This window comes from Ochotona curzoniae, unplaced genomic scaffold, assembly GCF_017591425.1.
Source record: "Ochotona curzoniae isolate NIBS_2020 unplaced genomic scaffold, NIBS_Ocur_1.0 scaffold_3835, whole genome shotgun sequence".
NCBI classification, from domain to species: domain Eukaryota; kingdom Metazoa; phylum Chordata; class Mammalia; order Lagomorpha; family Ochotonidae; genus Ochotona; species Ochotona curzoniae.
Genome location: NW_024467114.1, coordinates 19,382,670 through 19,398,999, shown reverse-complemented (window position 1 = coordinate 19,398,999; position 16,330 = coordinate 19,382,670). Strand labels below are relative to the sequence as shown.

The following is a 16,330-nucleotide window of genomic DNA, read 5'->3' as shown; positions in this document are numbered from 1 at the left end:
GATGACAGCTCAAGTCCTAGGGAGCCTGCTACCCACAGAGAAGACCCAGATGAGGCTCTTAGCTTCTGGCTTTGGCTGATGTGAGCATCTGGGGACTGATTTGGGAAAGCCTCTTTGTTATTCTCCGTATTTTTGCCTATGGCATAAATTTCTAAAGTGAAACAAAACAATAGAGTATAATACTTAACTACACACACTTACACTTTACTATTAAGTACTGAAGTAAATCAGAAATTATTTAAAATGTATGGGGAGATTGAGTAGATATGCAAATATGAGACCATTTTATACAACTACTTGAGAGTCTATGGATTTTTCTATCTGCGGGCATCCTGAAACCAAGCCCCGCAAGATGCTGAGAGGCCACAGCACTTTACCCCTCTGGTTGCAAGGTGCAAACCCTTACTCCATAAAGCCCACAGGAACACAATTTTGCTTCTTTCAACCTTCCATTGCCCTGTCAAAGCTCCTAGTACTGGGTGATATAATCTCTTCCATTTAATTCTTTTCAGAGTTCTCCAAGGAGTTTGCCACAATTTGTCTGTAAATAAAATCCTATCAGCATGGCCATTTGGCCACACTGTGAAGATTTTTTCACACCAATATTTACAAGACAGCAGCAGCTCTATGGCTCCAATGTAGAGTGCTTCACAACAAAACCTTGGCTCTTTTGTAAGGAGGTAAATGAAGCCAGGATGGCCTAATTGCAACGAAAGCCTAAGGGTGCTAAATGGCACCTGCAGGCACAAAGTTGGGTTGTAGTTCTGTTCTGGAAATCTGTATCCTAATTCTATCCTAGAGTGACTAATCAGATGGGATCTTATTCTTCACTGTTCATTTTCCCTTACTTTTGCCCTGGCAGAACTTCCCCACAACCTGCCTGCACTTTCCTAGCAGTGGTCAGATTAAATGCTGATAAGAGGAAAGCAGAAAAAGGAACTTCCAACTCAGTGTTGGCTGCCTGCTAATCTAGCACCTTTGAAAGTGTGCTTTGGTGTCTTCTCTATTCCCCCAGTAGGCAGGATGATGATTACTTAAACTTTTTAATCCATATTCAGTTTTATCAAGTACTGCACTCAACCTGTGAATACCTACTTTAATCAAGATTCTATGAGCAAAACACCAAATGATGACAACACATAGCTTGACTCACGAGGGAAACTGGGAAAAACTTAGAAAATGCATCTTTATGTTTTTAGTAGTGTGATATATTTTGCCCTTCCTAGAAAAAACATCAGATATTATTCATCTGTATGAAACACTTAGGTTCTGCTAACAAATCTAGCCTTAGGGGTAGATGTTGGGACTCAATTCTTGGAGGCAACCTTTGGATGAGTAGATCAAAGAAAACTGTATTCCACTGGACACTCAAGAATCGCTCCTTAGCTTAAAAAAAAAAAAATAACGCCTACAAACTATTAAATTTAAAGGCAAAGCAGCTGTTGCTTTAAGTCATGGCTTAATGACAGGATTTATACTTTTACCTCTATCTGCAGGAAAAACAGACAGGAATAGGGCAACAACGGACAAGTGTGGATCAGTAGAAAAGCAAGTGCTGATCATGGCATGAGCCAGGATAACACTGGACATGGAGAAGGGGATGGATTTGCAGGCTACTTTAAATATCAAGATCAAAACCAATCAATAATAAGGGAAGAGCATCAGTCCGCAGTCAAGGTTGGCTCAGGATCTTGTCATCTCTAAGAGAGCAGACGGTGCTGTCATTTACTGAGAAAGGATGGACCCCCAGCCTGTTTGCTGACCACCGACCTATCAACGTGTGCCCAGCCTCATCTGGAGGAACAGGTGGCAGTGTCCAAGCCATGGTAGACCAACTGTGGACTACATCTAAAAATGCACATGTATTTTACGTTTAAAAAGTGGCAAAACAGGGCCCAGTACAATGGCTCAATTGACTCATCATCTTCCCCTCTCAAGTGCTGGGATCACATATGGATGCCAGTTCATGTCTCAGCTACTCCGCTTCCTATCCAACTCTCTGCTTTTGGCTGGAGAAAGCATCAGAGGATGACCCAAAGTTTTGCATGGGAGACCCAGAAGATTCTCCTGGATCCTGGCTTTGGATAAGCTCAGCTCTGGCCACTGCAGCCATTTGGAGAGTGAACCAGCACACGGAGGATCATTCTCTCTGTCTCTCCTTTTCTTTGTAAATCTGCCTTTCCAATCAAAATAACTGGATCTTAAGGGGGAAAAAATGTGGCAAGGCAGCAATGAACAGAACCATAGTCACAGACAGGTTGTATTCTAATGCAAGATTTACTACCTGTTAGCCTTTGGCCTTGGAAAACCTGTCCGCTGAGGCTATCTCCTCAAAGGTAATACAGGGGAACCACAGAACCCATCCCAGGAGTTCCTTAGGGTAAGTACAAAGATGAAGACAACAATGGGCATATTATGTAATAGCTATAGAATATGACTTACTGTGTAGCAAGCATTCATTCAATAGTTTCTGTATTAACTCATTCAATGCCCACAGTGGGATTAGATCACAGCTGCTGTCCTAGCTCCCATTCCAAAATGAGAGAACTGAGTTGCTGAGGACACTAGCCACTGACTAAGCTACCTAGCCCATGCAAAGCCTGTGCTTTAAATATTACACTAGGCTTCATCTGACCTCAAAGCATGCAAGATTAGAAATGTGCTTGGCCTGAATCAAAGCCGGCAAATACTAGCCATGAATATGCAATGGCAAATCCTGGCTTTGACAATCAATAAGGCTCATAAGAAGAAAGAAAGCTATGAAACATGCCTGTTATTGATCCCGTCACTTTCCTACCTGCACTTACCTAATATTAAGTTCACTAGCAGGCTAAAGAACTTGCTACTAACTGGACAGGAGTCAATTATGACTTGAGCTTTCAGGCTCAACAAAGACTGAATTGTTGATGCTATGGAAGAACCTGCAACTTAACACTACCCTTGAGAGAAAGCTCTGCAGGAAAAATACCACACAACTTGGACCGTAATTTCCGGTGCAGTACAATGGGGATCTTCTTAAAACGTTTGCCTTTTTACCTTTCCATTTAATGAACGGATAAACTTTTGTGTGAGTTGAATATAACCTCCCACCTCCAAAAGAAAGAACAGAGAGATTCTTTTATAAGCAAATGACACGATTTCATTTCCATTAACAAGGAATAATCTTAATTGACATCTAGCCCTGTCAGAGCACAGCCTTAGAACAAGTACTCAAAACTGAAATAACCACTTTTTGGTAGCAGGTCCCTGCATATAATGAGTTTATTATGGCAAAGAACCTAAATAGCAAATCAATTCACTCAGGTACAAGAGGGTTCACTGGGAAGTTACACCACAGAAAATGGAGGTTCATAAAACTTGACAGATTCTAAAAAACGAAAACTACATTTGATGCTTCAAGTATCTACTTAAAATTTCTCCAGGCAAAAATCAATTCAGCCACACAAAGAAAACCCAAACTTCCAGGGGTCCAACAGATACAAATAACTTTAAGAGAAAAATCCAGGTTCTGCCTCTAGGTATACCTTCACAGTCTTGAGAACAGGTAGAGACCACCTACTCAGAAATAGGATCAAAGCAGACTCCTCAAATTTCAGAAGGAGTTCAACAGTAAATTCAGTTCAACCACCTATATGCCTATGGGATTTTTAGTAGCTACAAAATGTACAGAATGACTGTACTCCACACTCTTACCATTAAACAAAATACCACCATCTGCAAAGACAATGACTGTATTGTTATCCACAGGAAAGAGTTATAAACAATCTCAAGGTTTTAAGAATAGGAAATTGGGAGCTGACAATCAGTGTAGTGGTTAGAACATTTGCTAGGACAACTGATGTATCCCAGCATTAGAATTTGGTGCAGGTCTGATTCTAGGGAGACAGCACCCTGGAAGGCAGGAAGTAATGACTACAGTAGCTGAGCTCCTGCTACACACATAGGACACTTGTACTAAGCTCCCAACTCCTGACTTCAGCCTAGGAAGGCACTAGGAAGTGAACCAGCAGATGGAAGCTCATTTGCTCTCCCCCTCTTTCTCAAATGAATTTTAAAAACAAAAGTGCAGAAAAATTAATGCCATGACATAATACTCCATAGGATAAATAGTCATGTAAAAAGTAGCATTATGAAAATGAATGAAACTAGACACTAACAACTTAGTTTCATTGATTCATTTATGTCTACATTTAAATATTAACATGCAGCAAGGACTTGGGAAAACTCAATATTCTAATGCACTGATGGAAAATGGAGATTCCTTTAAAAGCACTGTGGTGCGGTTCAAAAATATTAAATGGACATTTATAATATGGTCCAGCAATTCTACTTCTAGAGATTTACTAAAGAGAAGCAAAATCATGTCTACACAAAGATTGAGTGTGAATGAGCCTAACAGTGTCATTTGTAAAAGCCAAAAGCCAAATAGTAGAAACAACTCAAATGGCCATCAACTGCTAAGTGGATAACACCATGATGGAAAATACTCACCATAAAAAAAAAAAAGAACAACAGATACACATAACAGTTGATTCTGATTTGAAACTGAAGTTTATGGCACTAAATTAGGGATTGGCACACTTCAGCCTATAAGCTAAACCTGGTCCTCTGCCTATTTCTTTACAGTTTTAGCAGAACAAAGCTACATCCATTTGGCTTCAGATTACTGAAACCCAGAAAACAATACCCCAAAGTGTGGTGCTTTGGCATGCAGAGCATTTTGGACTGAAGCACCTTGGAATGCTCCAGAAGCAAGGTTGCTCCCTCTGACCTCCCCCCATCCTCCTCCCTTCCTTCCATTGCTCCCCTGAAGCAAGTCACAGAAACAAAACTGCTCTTCTTAAAGCTGGTCATAGAAACTACCCCTGCTCTCTCCAAGGCCAGACATCCTATGTGCAAAGATCACTCCCTTCTTTCTCTCTTGAAGCCCCTCACTCTAACGGCTTCCTGTCCTGGAACCTGGAGGAAAGAATGAAACAGAAGAATCTGAACAGACTGATCGTACTGAGTTTCCTCATCCTATTACTATCCTAGAATGGTCCTTTTGTCCAATCCCATTTCTACACAGGTGTTTGTTTTTCAAGGCACTTTAAAATAGTTTTCCCTGGATCTTTGGGGGTATTTCTTGCTGAAAGCTCCTATAAAACTTTGATCACATAAAATTTTTATGCTTTGCTCTGTCAACTCATCTTCAGTTTTATAGGATTGTTACCCTCATGCTGCTCCTGGGAACCGTGCACCCACATGGTAGACCCAGAAGAGGTTCCTGACACCTGGCTTCGGACAGGCTCAGCTTCAGCCATTGCAGTCATTTGGGAAGTGACCCAGAGGATGGAAAATCTTTCTGTCTCTTCTCTCCATAAATCTATCTTTCCAATATAAATAAATCAGCTTTTGCTTCTCTTTTGGGCACCCTAAGGAACTACATGAATACCCTTGCAGGATAGGGTCACAGCAATAATTTGATTCATTGCCATCAAAAATATGTGTTGTGGATGACAGGGATATGTAAGAGCTAGTGCCTACTCCCTCGTGTTCTCTCTTGCCTCGCTACAGCAAATGTGGGAGAGCTTCTGTCAAAATAGGCTGAATTTGGAGGGCAGATATCTAGGATGATCACTTGGCCCTGAAGCAGACATTGCATGACAGAAAACTCTGCTGTACTGGCCAGGAACTTAAGTTTTCAGTTGCCACACTCTAACTTCAGAGTGACTTTCAGTTGCCACCTCTCCTGACTAATTCTGGCAACTTGAATGCTCATGCTAGGACTGAGGAGTCTTTATTCCACTCCTTCCCTCTAAGACTCCACTTTCGGCCTACCACCTAACCAATTAGGCTCTCATTGATTTTTCCCTTGGCTATCTGAATCTGAGATCTCTCAACAGCTATCCAATCTACTCTTCACACAGCTACCAAAGTGGAAACCATGAAGACTTTCAAGTAGATCTTCTGTTTAAATCCCCTCAAGGACTGTGAAATGATCCTCCAAACTACACAGCCTTGGACTTCAAACTAAGAGCAGGAAATGCAAGAGCCAGAAAATTCAAGAGCAGGCTTTCTCTGAAGTTCCTTTTCTACCTAAAGACCAGATCTACCAAACAGGAACACAACTGTCCTCAAATGTTCCTACTGAAATGTAATTAACCAAGGATGATGAAATTCACAGCACAGAGGAAGAAACCAAAAATCAGACACCATACCTGGAATCTAGAGTATCTTTCTAAGATCACAGCCTATTCCTCAGGTTCATGCTTTTCCTGAAATTTCATTTACTACCCCTCTATAATTGTACCACCTGTTCCTTCTGCCCTCCACAGAGGGTAGTAAAGCCTCTTTACCTCTTTGATTTTCATATTTTATGGCTCCCGTGTACATTAATAAATTTGCTTGTTTTTTCCCTTCCGAATCTACCTACTGTTGATTTATGTCAGTAGACTCCAGCACTGAGTCTTCAGAGAGAAAGCTTGAACTTCCCCACACTGCTCTCTAGTTGAAACCCAAGTTGTCTAATGTTGCCCCTAACGGTCTGCATAATCCAGCCAGTACCCACCTGTCTGGAACCGCTCTGTGCCTTTTCCTCTCCTGTAGCACTCTCTCAATGGCTCATATATGCTGAGTTCCTACCTCGGAACTTAAACTAAGTTCTCTTTTTTCCTTTCATCTCACACCAGAAAGGAGGAAAAGAACTCTCAAAACATCTCTCTTTGAAGGAGAAGGTAAGGGGCTAAGTCATATGTGAAATTCCCAGAACTTACAGTACCATAGGATCTAACAGCTAGGAGGCAATAGAAAGAGAAGAAGGGCTAGGACCAGGAAATTGAGGAAAGAAGTGAAACAGATTAAATAGGACATCCGAAGAAGCCAGGAAAGGGGTCCCTGAAAAGCTGCACCCTAAGAGGACTCTGATCCCTGCAACCCTTTCCACCCACACTTCCGTATTAACTACTGTGATTCCTTTAGGAAACACACTTAACTCAGTTCTAGACCTTGCCCTAAGTCTTTGTGACATAAACTTGTTTGCCCCTCACAGAGCGCCCCACATAAACCCAGCTCTGGGCCACAAGACGGTAAAAACTGACATTTATCTAGCGTGCCAAACTGAACCCCTCAGCATGTTTTTCCCTAAGAACCAGAGAATCCAGTCAGATTTCACCCATGACTTTATAAATACTAAAGAAGATTTCAGAAGTTTTTAGGAAACCATCACATGGGTGTGTATCTAATGTACAATCTACCACATACAATATCAAATCAATGACTAAAAAGGTCCCTGGTTCAGAGAACAAGCCAAAGTGATAAAATGTATCCTTAAAGCAGGGCTCTCCAGTAGAGTTGTATTCATATTTAGTCACACCTGTTATCATCAAAATGCTAAAGACTTCCTTTCTAGTCTGTCCATTTATTTGAAAAACACTAAATATATACACCCCCACCCCCAAAAAGCCATCACAGGTTCTCAAAGGCATGCGATAATTCTGGTATACTCCTCCCCCACAACACACACTAGACTATTTACCTCTTATAAATAAAAGAATAAAAATTCAAGCCAAGTGGAAATTCCTCTTCTGATTTTACCATCTTAAATTCTGGCAATTTTTTCTTGAGGAAGGAGCTTTAGAGGATGCATCCTGAATTACAAGTGCCAGATAACTCAGGATACTTGCTTTTAAATCACCATGGATAGAAAAATAAAACAAAAAGAGAATCCCAAGATGGGTCGGAAGCATCTGCTCAACAAACCTCAGGATGTTTTCATAAACTCGAGGGTGTCAAGGAACTTGGAACTTGTTAAAGATTATCTCTGGATGGTTTCCAAAAATGTGTTGTATTTGACAAGTGTAAGTGACTGTCCTTAGCCTGAAAAGTAAGAAATGCAGGTGGGGTTTCTTAGCTTTTATTGAGCAAAAAGATCTTCGCCCCCACAAGTTTTCACCTGAGCCTAAATGGAATAGGGTTGCCATAGTGGGCCTCTCTGTCTGACCAGTGAGAAAACACGTGCACCCTTACTGGAATGACTTCTGATATCAGACCTCCTTCCCACTTCCGTGTTTGAAGTTTCATGATGTGCTACTAAACTCTTACCATAATCAAAGGCTGTGAAACTTCAAAGAGGGAGGAATCTTTCAAAAGGACACCTAAAAATCAAAGGTGTTGTTCTGGGCGAGACTGATTAATTCCCAAGCTTGCTGGAGGGCATCCTGTTGAAGTGTAACTCAACCCAAGAAAGCTGGGAGTTTCCAATGTGTGCAGAGATGACACTGCCACCTGTATTCTCTGGTCAGCTTTGGTCTACGCCAAAGTCACAGGAGAGAAAGGGCAGGAAGACAGTAGTGATGGCAGTACCGCTTTAGAAAAAGCTCATCAGGAGCCATTGTCCACCATCCACCATCAGAACTCTGGTTCTCAAATACCATCAAGCTGTCTCAGTCACCAATCGTATGTATCACCCAAACTTTTATCTCAGCATTCTTGAGAGTTCAAATTCAGGGTGAAGACACAGGAAAACATGTGGGTTCTGAGGTAAAGCAAAGCGCTGAAGAACTTAACCAAAAAATAATCAATGTAGCCAGTCTGAAAAGTCTTCTATTTCTCAACCATAGACTCTTAGCTTGCATATGCTAACAGTCTGTCCCAACTCACTACTTACCACCTTTTCTTAGGTGGACAGATGCAGCGAAGTATCACAAAGTATCACCAATAAGTACCATTCCTCCTACTGAGCTGTCTTTAAATCAAAGGTGACTTTATGGTTCTCAGTCATAACAATGTAACATGGTTCACACCAAAATATCAATAACAAAATATTAAATACAATCTTTACAGAATAAAGGAGAGGAGCAGTATCTAAGCTTCAAATAGGATCCAAGCATCTATCTGTAATGTTTTGGGGTTAGGTAGTGGGTCCATGGGTATTCTGTTTTGTTTTTCCTAATTAATATGTGTACATGCACACACTATATCCAGATTTGCCTACATGAGATACTTAACCAGAATTTTATAAATTCCATCATAATTTGTAACTAAAATCTGCCTTCAGCTTTCACTTATCTGAAAATTTAATCAAGTTAAGCAAATTAACAACAGAATGATGGGAGGTTAGGCAATTGGCACAGTGGTTAAGAACCTTGCTAGGAATTCATATCAGAGTACAGGGGTTCAAGTCCCAGTTCCGCCTCCTAATATGCACTATGGGATGCCTCAGATACTTGGTTCCTTGCTGCCCCATGTGGGAGACCCAGACTGAGTGCCAGGCTCCTGACTTGGTCTCTCCCAGCCCACCTACCACTTAGGAAGCCCCAAAGACACCGAAAGATGTGAACTGCCGATGAAGGAAGATTTTCCTTGCGAAAAAAAAAAAAAAAAAAGGTTTCCTATGGACTAGAGATGAATTACCTCCAGACTGGACAGTACTGGGTAACGTCAGCCTGGTTGCTCTCTGGTGAGTGGCGTGTTTCTTATTCGTTACCCTGAAACTCCCTGAATTGCTCACCTCCCGCATTTAGTCATCAGTCCGTTGATGAGCAGCCGGCCTTGCTGACTTGCCATGCGGTTGAGCAGCTCTGAGAAGATGACATGGTTGGCGGAGGTTTGCCCAAAAGAGAATCAGTAATTCAGAAATGTCTTCTCTCCACATCCCTTCTACTAAAGCTAACAAGAATAACTGTCAAAGATAAAATCCTGAAATGACTTAAATTGCTACAAATACTACTGGTAATTGCCATTTAGTCATTCTCATGACCTTTCCCAGAGACTTGGTAATGAACATTGGTTCTGTTTAGTTTCAATCATACACACACACACACAAAAGTCATGAGCAGAATTCTAGTTTCAAAATTCTCTGACTTCATATCAAAACTAGTCTAATCCTTGCATGCTAAAAATAAGGAAACTAACCAGAAAAGGTAAGTAACTGAGATTCTTAGCATGTGGACAGTGAAGATCACAACCTCTGAGCTCAGAGGGCGTCAGTCGGTATCCAGTTCTATCACTGTCTGGCTTGGAGATTTGGGGCAAATTCCTTAGCCTCCCTCAATGTCCCCATCTATAAAATGGGAATGATACTGTTACTTACTATCTCCTCAGGAAGCCACAGCAAATTAAATGATTCTAAGTACTTTAAGCAAGTCCCTGGCATATTCACAATAAATGCTCAACAAATTATCATTATTGTTTTCTAAGATAACAAAGCCAAACAAAACTAAAATTTTCCATAGATTTAGCTCTTTATTTGCCATCAATCCAGACATCTCATTTTCAAAGTTATTGCAATTTAATAATTAGCACTGGTTACAATCTCGGAGGGTACTCATAAGCCTCTCTTTCCTCCCTAGGACTCTAGGACTAATAGATAAATAAGCAAGTTTATGTTAAACCGAAAGAAAAAAAAAATGCACTCATTCAATAATAAATGTCACTCTCCTTTCTGCCAATCCCCCCAGTCAAGCTTACATATTTAATGGGAATCTGCCACTGTGTTTCTAGATAAATCCCTCCCTTGTAAGGGGATCTGGCAGTTGGTGCTGCTCTTCAGTGCTTTTTCATTATTATCTTTCTTTCCAACCTGGCATGGAACAGACGGGAACGATTATCATGAGACAACATCTCTTGCACTCAGACTCTTTAACGAGGGCAAATGAAGCCAAAGCCAGCCCTCCATCCTGAGGCTTGCAGAGAGGATGAGTCCAGCCACCAGAACTGGGGAAGCACTAGCAGGTGTGCTGAGACATCCACAGGGAAATAGCACCTGCGGCGGGTAAGCGGATCCGGCCGAAATCTCCCTACCTGGGCTTCTTCGCACGTCAGCATTTCATGTTGGATGCTTGAAAAGGCGCTGACAGGGCCTTATGTTCCCCAACGGTCAAAAAAGCAAATGGTCTCACTAATCCCATATACAAAAGTGATAGTTTAATACATTTACCCTCCTGAGTAAATAAATCCCTTTGTTGCATATTTTACTTATTTTTTTTTTCCATTATAAGAAGTCCAGGGCTTATTTGTTCATGGTGCTATTTTAAGCACTTTTTTTTAAATGACTCAACACTTGATCACAAACACTTAATGGATGAGCAAATAACTTACTTGCTTGAAGCCAGCAAGACTAACAATGGAAGCTGGGAATGAGAATAAAACCAATTTATAATTCCCAGCTCTCTCCTTTCCCCACTGTCTTCCCTGACACATCCTGAGCTTCACAATGGCTCTTGTTCAAAGTGCACAAAACAGGAGCTTCCCACCAATGAGCAAATAAAATATAATTTGCCATTTACTAATGTCCTAAAGACATACTGAAATCATTATCTTGGGGAGAAAAAAAAAAACGTATTCTGTGTTTGAATGCCCTGCACTTATTTTATAATTGCTTTTCATTTCAATTATCGATGGGGGTGTGGGCACCACACAGGCAGTTCCCAAGGATCCTATCTGGCTGGAGGCCAACTGCAGGCAGCTTTTCCCAAACAGTCAACTTCAGTCTATTTATGACACCCTGAGATCATTGTAAAAATGCGGAAGGATGCCAGCCAGTGCAGCCCAGTACACCAGTGAGGCCTTGTGGCACTGTGCTCTTGTGGACACCCAAGCAGCTCCAGGGAAGAACATGGGAGGGGGCAAGACCAAGGCTCTGCCACAGCAGAGCAGTCATGCGTGTCTCCCTGTATCAGCACCCAGCTCTCTCCCATCATGTTATCCAAGAACTTACTGTCAGGCTTTTGGAAATCCTGCTGCAAGCTCAGAACACCATCTCTAAGACATCCCCATCGGCCACATCAAAATAATATTAGTTGTCAAAAAAAATCTCCAACTCTCTACAGTCATTTTCCTGTGCTCTTTATTCCCATCTCTTTGGTTCCTCTAATATCTTCTCTCCCTGGAAGCAAAGCAGTCCTCAACGGCAGGCATAACCACATTGTTACAGGTTATGGTTCTCCAGCTAAATCATAACTGAACAAAGTGGGGGGGGAGGGGTATTTCCTGTTTTTATGAGCCAGGAAACAAATTCTGAATGTTTCCTAACCAAAAAGCCCCTATCAGTATGCTCACGGGGTAAGGGCTGAACTAAATCAGTTAGCAAGATTTAGGATTATGCCTTCTGCCACAGGCCTAATCTACTCTCTCAGTACTTTTTTTTTTTAAAGATTAACTTATTTTTATTGCAAAGACAGATATACAGAGCATTTTTGTTCAACTGAGATCAAAACGCTGCAATTCTCCAAGCCAGGATCCCACAACATCCCTTAAGGAACCATTAGTTAAAAAACAAGAAAGCAGTCAGAATAAGGAAAATCGCTTCAAGTTCTGATCCTGCTTTAGGTCTGAGTTTGCAGAGGGGGCTGCATATAGGCATGCAAATGAAGTGAGTCAATTGCACAGATAAGCAAAGAGGAGGACAATTTCACCTCCAGGGCAGGGACCTGGGGAGAAAGTGAGTTCATTTGCATAAGGATAGGAGCTGCCAGAGGCCCTTTCCCTTGGGACACTCAACTTAATTCCATTCTCTGGTGGGTGAGGTTTGCCCTGCCAGCAAGGGGAACCTAGAGTCCGGGGCCTGAACACCCCAGGAGGCTGGGATGAAGATGACTTTACACTGAAACCATCCAAAAAGAGAGTAGTAGTAGAACTGAAGCAGCAACTCTGGGGAAAAATGCCACCACTAAACTGCTCCAACAGGGCTTCCTATTGCAAACCAGTGACATCACAGAGAACAATTCACTTGCTCTTTGCATCAGAAGTCCAATAGGACCTTCCATACTCTCTCACCTGAGCCCAAACTACCTCCTTTTCAATAAAAACAGCACAAAACTTTGCCTCTGACAGGTTCTGGCAGGTTCCTGAGCACTTGGTATTCAGCACGCCCACATAGGTAAACCAGTGAATCCACCCATCTTTTCCTCTCAACAGGTCCCAAAACGCAGGAGGAGAAGACAGAAGTACAATCTGAGCTCAAAAATAGAATCTGGAATTGTCAAACACAGAATTCATGAGCAATGAGGACAGTCTGTCTAACATCACTATGGAGTGAAGGTGAGAACCCTGCTGATGTCCGATCCATTCACTAGACAAGTATTACTGAGAAAGCAACCTCCCTCTCTCAAACAGGGTGCTATTCCTGGATTTAGGTTGTTCATAACCATTAAAATCTCTACTGCACACATTTATCAAAGTTATAATGAAAAGTGCACAGTTCAAGGGTAAATTAGAAAGTAGAGTAACATCTATGTAAAGATTTGGTTTGTTCTAACATTTATTTATTTGAAAGACAGTGACCGGCAGAGGGAGACAGAGAAAGAGATCTACCATCTGCTGGGTCACTCCCCAAAATGGCCACAATAGCTAGGACTGGGTCATGCTAATAATGCTAGGAGCCAGAAACACTATTTGGGTCTTCCACGCAGGTAGAAGGGGCCCAAGTATTCAGACCATCCTCTGTTGCCATCTCAGGCACGTTTGTAGGGAGACAGACAAGAAGCTTAAAGGTTTGACTTCAAGCAGGTCTTCTCATGATACACCAGTGTTGTAGATGTGACTTAACCCTCTGTGCCACAACAAGTCTACATAAACGTAATCAAAAGTCTAAAATTCTGCACACCCAAGAGATAAACAACAGATACTGGTTAATATTTGTGCTACAATTTCAAAGTATCCCTGGGAAAGCACATGATGGAAATTAATCCCCAAGCAAAGATGCTGAGAGGTAGGGCTCCCTGCGGCATGTGTTTAGGTCATGTGAGTTCCACTCTCCTGAAAGGTTAACTGTGAGTATAGAATGGCTGGAGGTCATGCAGGCCATCTCTTGCTCATTCTTGTCCATTTGGTGCCTGTAGCTTCATTAGGAAGCAGTACAAAGTCTTCCCCAGCTGTGGCAACCAGCTTCAATTTCTCAGCCCCCCAACCATGAAACACATCAACTTCTGCCTATGAGCAATTGCCCAGTCTGTTCTACTCTGTCAAAGCAGCACCAGAAAGGCCACCCCAACACAATTCACAAGGTAGTCCTGAATTATCTACAGTAACAATGGTTGGACTCCAGATGGACACAGGCCCTATAATGAACAGAGATGCACATTCCTGAGAAAAAAAATTTTTTAACCTTCAAAGCCTGACTCATTCACAAATCAATGGCCAGGTAAATTATTGTTTAAAACCTCAACCTCATTCATGGGGTTGGATAGAAACTTGACTAATTTCCCGTACTTGATCACATTCAGATCAGGAAATCCCCCTCTATAATAAATTTCTCACTTTGCAGGAAGTTTTCATCTTTTCTTTTAAAAACACACTCAATAACATGAGGTGAAACCTCTCTGGAAGTTTATGAACAGTAGGAATAAAATGCTTTAAATTACACATTAGCTTTCTCTAAGAATTCTGCAATCTATGCATTAGAAAAATACTTCCTACTGCTCCCATTTATTCTAACAGAGTTTTCTGGCACTTCAAGACTCACACTGCTCTATTGAGGGAAGATAATCTTTGAAATATTTTTAGCTACTCAATACAAATTTAAGGCAATCTTTGCTTTAAAAAAGAAAACTTTTCTTCCTACTATTTAGAAACCACTAGTTGAGAAGGAGTTCTGAAATTTGGGAGAAAATGAAACGTTCTCTCCTCGCTAACTGACCATTTGCAATAATTTCAGGCTTACATAAAGGTTCTAAGGTAAATGTGAATACACCCTGCATCCAGGTTTTCCAAGTACCAACGTTTTATCACAGTATCTTTCTTTTCCTGAATTTTTTTATTGAATCAGAAAAGGGTTTTAGAATACACTATACCAAAATATGTCAGTATAGCAAAAAAAAAAAAAAAGGATTATTTTGAGCTTGAGGCATTATTTTAAAACACAGGCACAATACAAGGTCTTGGCCTTTCTGTTACTCACCTGAGATAAGACAGCACCAAGCCAGACCTCCACTGAAACTCTTCTCTTCCATTAATATATGCCACATGTTTACCTTCCCAGTTGGCCTCCACTAGAAGCCACAAGTGGGGCTCATCATGGCTCTCCACCTGTACTGTTCTTGGTTAAGATGCTATCTGTATAAGAACCCCTAGGAGGTACTCCACAATGAGTGTCTCCCCCTGGGTTCACGCCACATGTATTAATAAGCATAACTTGGATTATCTGCCATTCTAAATAGTAGAGAGCAAAGAAGCTGAGCTAGTCAAAGAAAACAAACAGCTTTCCACCAAGTCTGCTGAGAGTCCCAGTAATGCTGTTCCAGTAATGGAAAGTGGATATGTTAGCAGCCTGGTTCAGAAGCTCACCTCTGCTTGTTCAGGATCTGGAGTTGTTCTGTTACTCTGATCTTTACACTGGGATAGCTATTTGTACTTTCTTTACTTTTCATGACACACACACACACACACACGATTGATTGATTGATTTTTATTGGAAAAGCAGATTTACAGAGAGAAGGAGAGACAGAACCATCTGCTGCTTCACTCCCCAAGTAGCCACAAGTCGGAACCACACTGAGCCAAAACCATGAGCCAGGAGCTTCTTCCAGGTCTCCCACGTGGGTGCAGGCTCCAAGGCTCTGGGCCATTCTTGACAGCTTTCCCAAGCCACAAGCAGGGAGCTGGAAGGTAAATGTAGCAGCTGAAACAATAGGACCCCAGTGCACACAAGGCAAGAACTTTAGCCATTAGGCTACCATGCTAGGCCCAACCTAAACATTTTTGAAAAGTATGTGAAATATCTACAGAAGTTAGTTTGTAAAATGTCCTTCTTTGAGTTTATCTTAGGATTCCTGGCATTGAGATTCAGGTTATGCATTTTGGGCAGAAGTATCATTTTTGCTATGCACTTTATTGAAAATACATCCTACAGTAAGAGTGTGGGGCCAGCATGGTGGTATAAAAGGTTAATCTTCTGTTGCCAGCAGCAGCACATATCATTGGCCCATCGCTCCTCTTCCCCATCCAGATCCTGGCTTATGACCTGCAAAAGCAGCACAGAATGGCCAAAGCCCTTGGTCCCCTGCACCAACAGGGGAGACCCTGAAAGCTCCAGGTTCCCTGCTTTGGACCAACCCAACTCTGGCCACTGCAGCCACTTGGAAGTGAACCAGCAGATGGAAGATCATTGTGTCTCACCTTCAGTCTAGGTAACTCTGGCTTTCTAAGTAAAATAAATAAATCTTAAAAAAAAAAAAAAGGAAGAGTGTCATCACAGGCAATATTTAAAGGAATGTGAGGTGGTTTTTTTTTTTTCAATACTTATTTATTTGAAAGGCATAGTGACAGAAAGGGAGTGACAAAAGACAGAGACATTCCCAAAAGGGCCACAATAGCTAAGGTTGGATAGGACGAAGCCAGGGGCCTAGACTTC

At 41.6% G+C, this 16,330-nt stretch overlaps 1 protein-coding gene across 2 annotated transcripts in view; it reads right to left on the bottom strand.

The window, feature by feature from the left end:
• The window catches only part of ELMO1 (engulfment and cell motility 1), a 489,334-nt gene that overhangs the window by 411,644 nt on the left and 61,360 nt on the right, over positions 1–16,330 (bottom strand). The gene's annotated exons all lie outside the window — the stretch shown is intronic.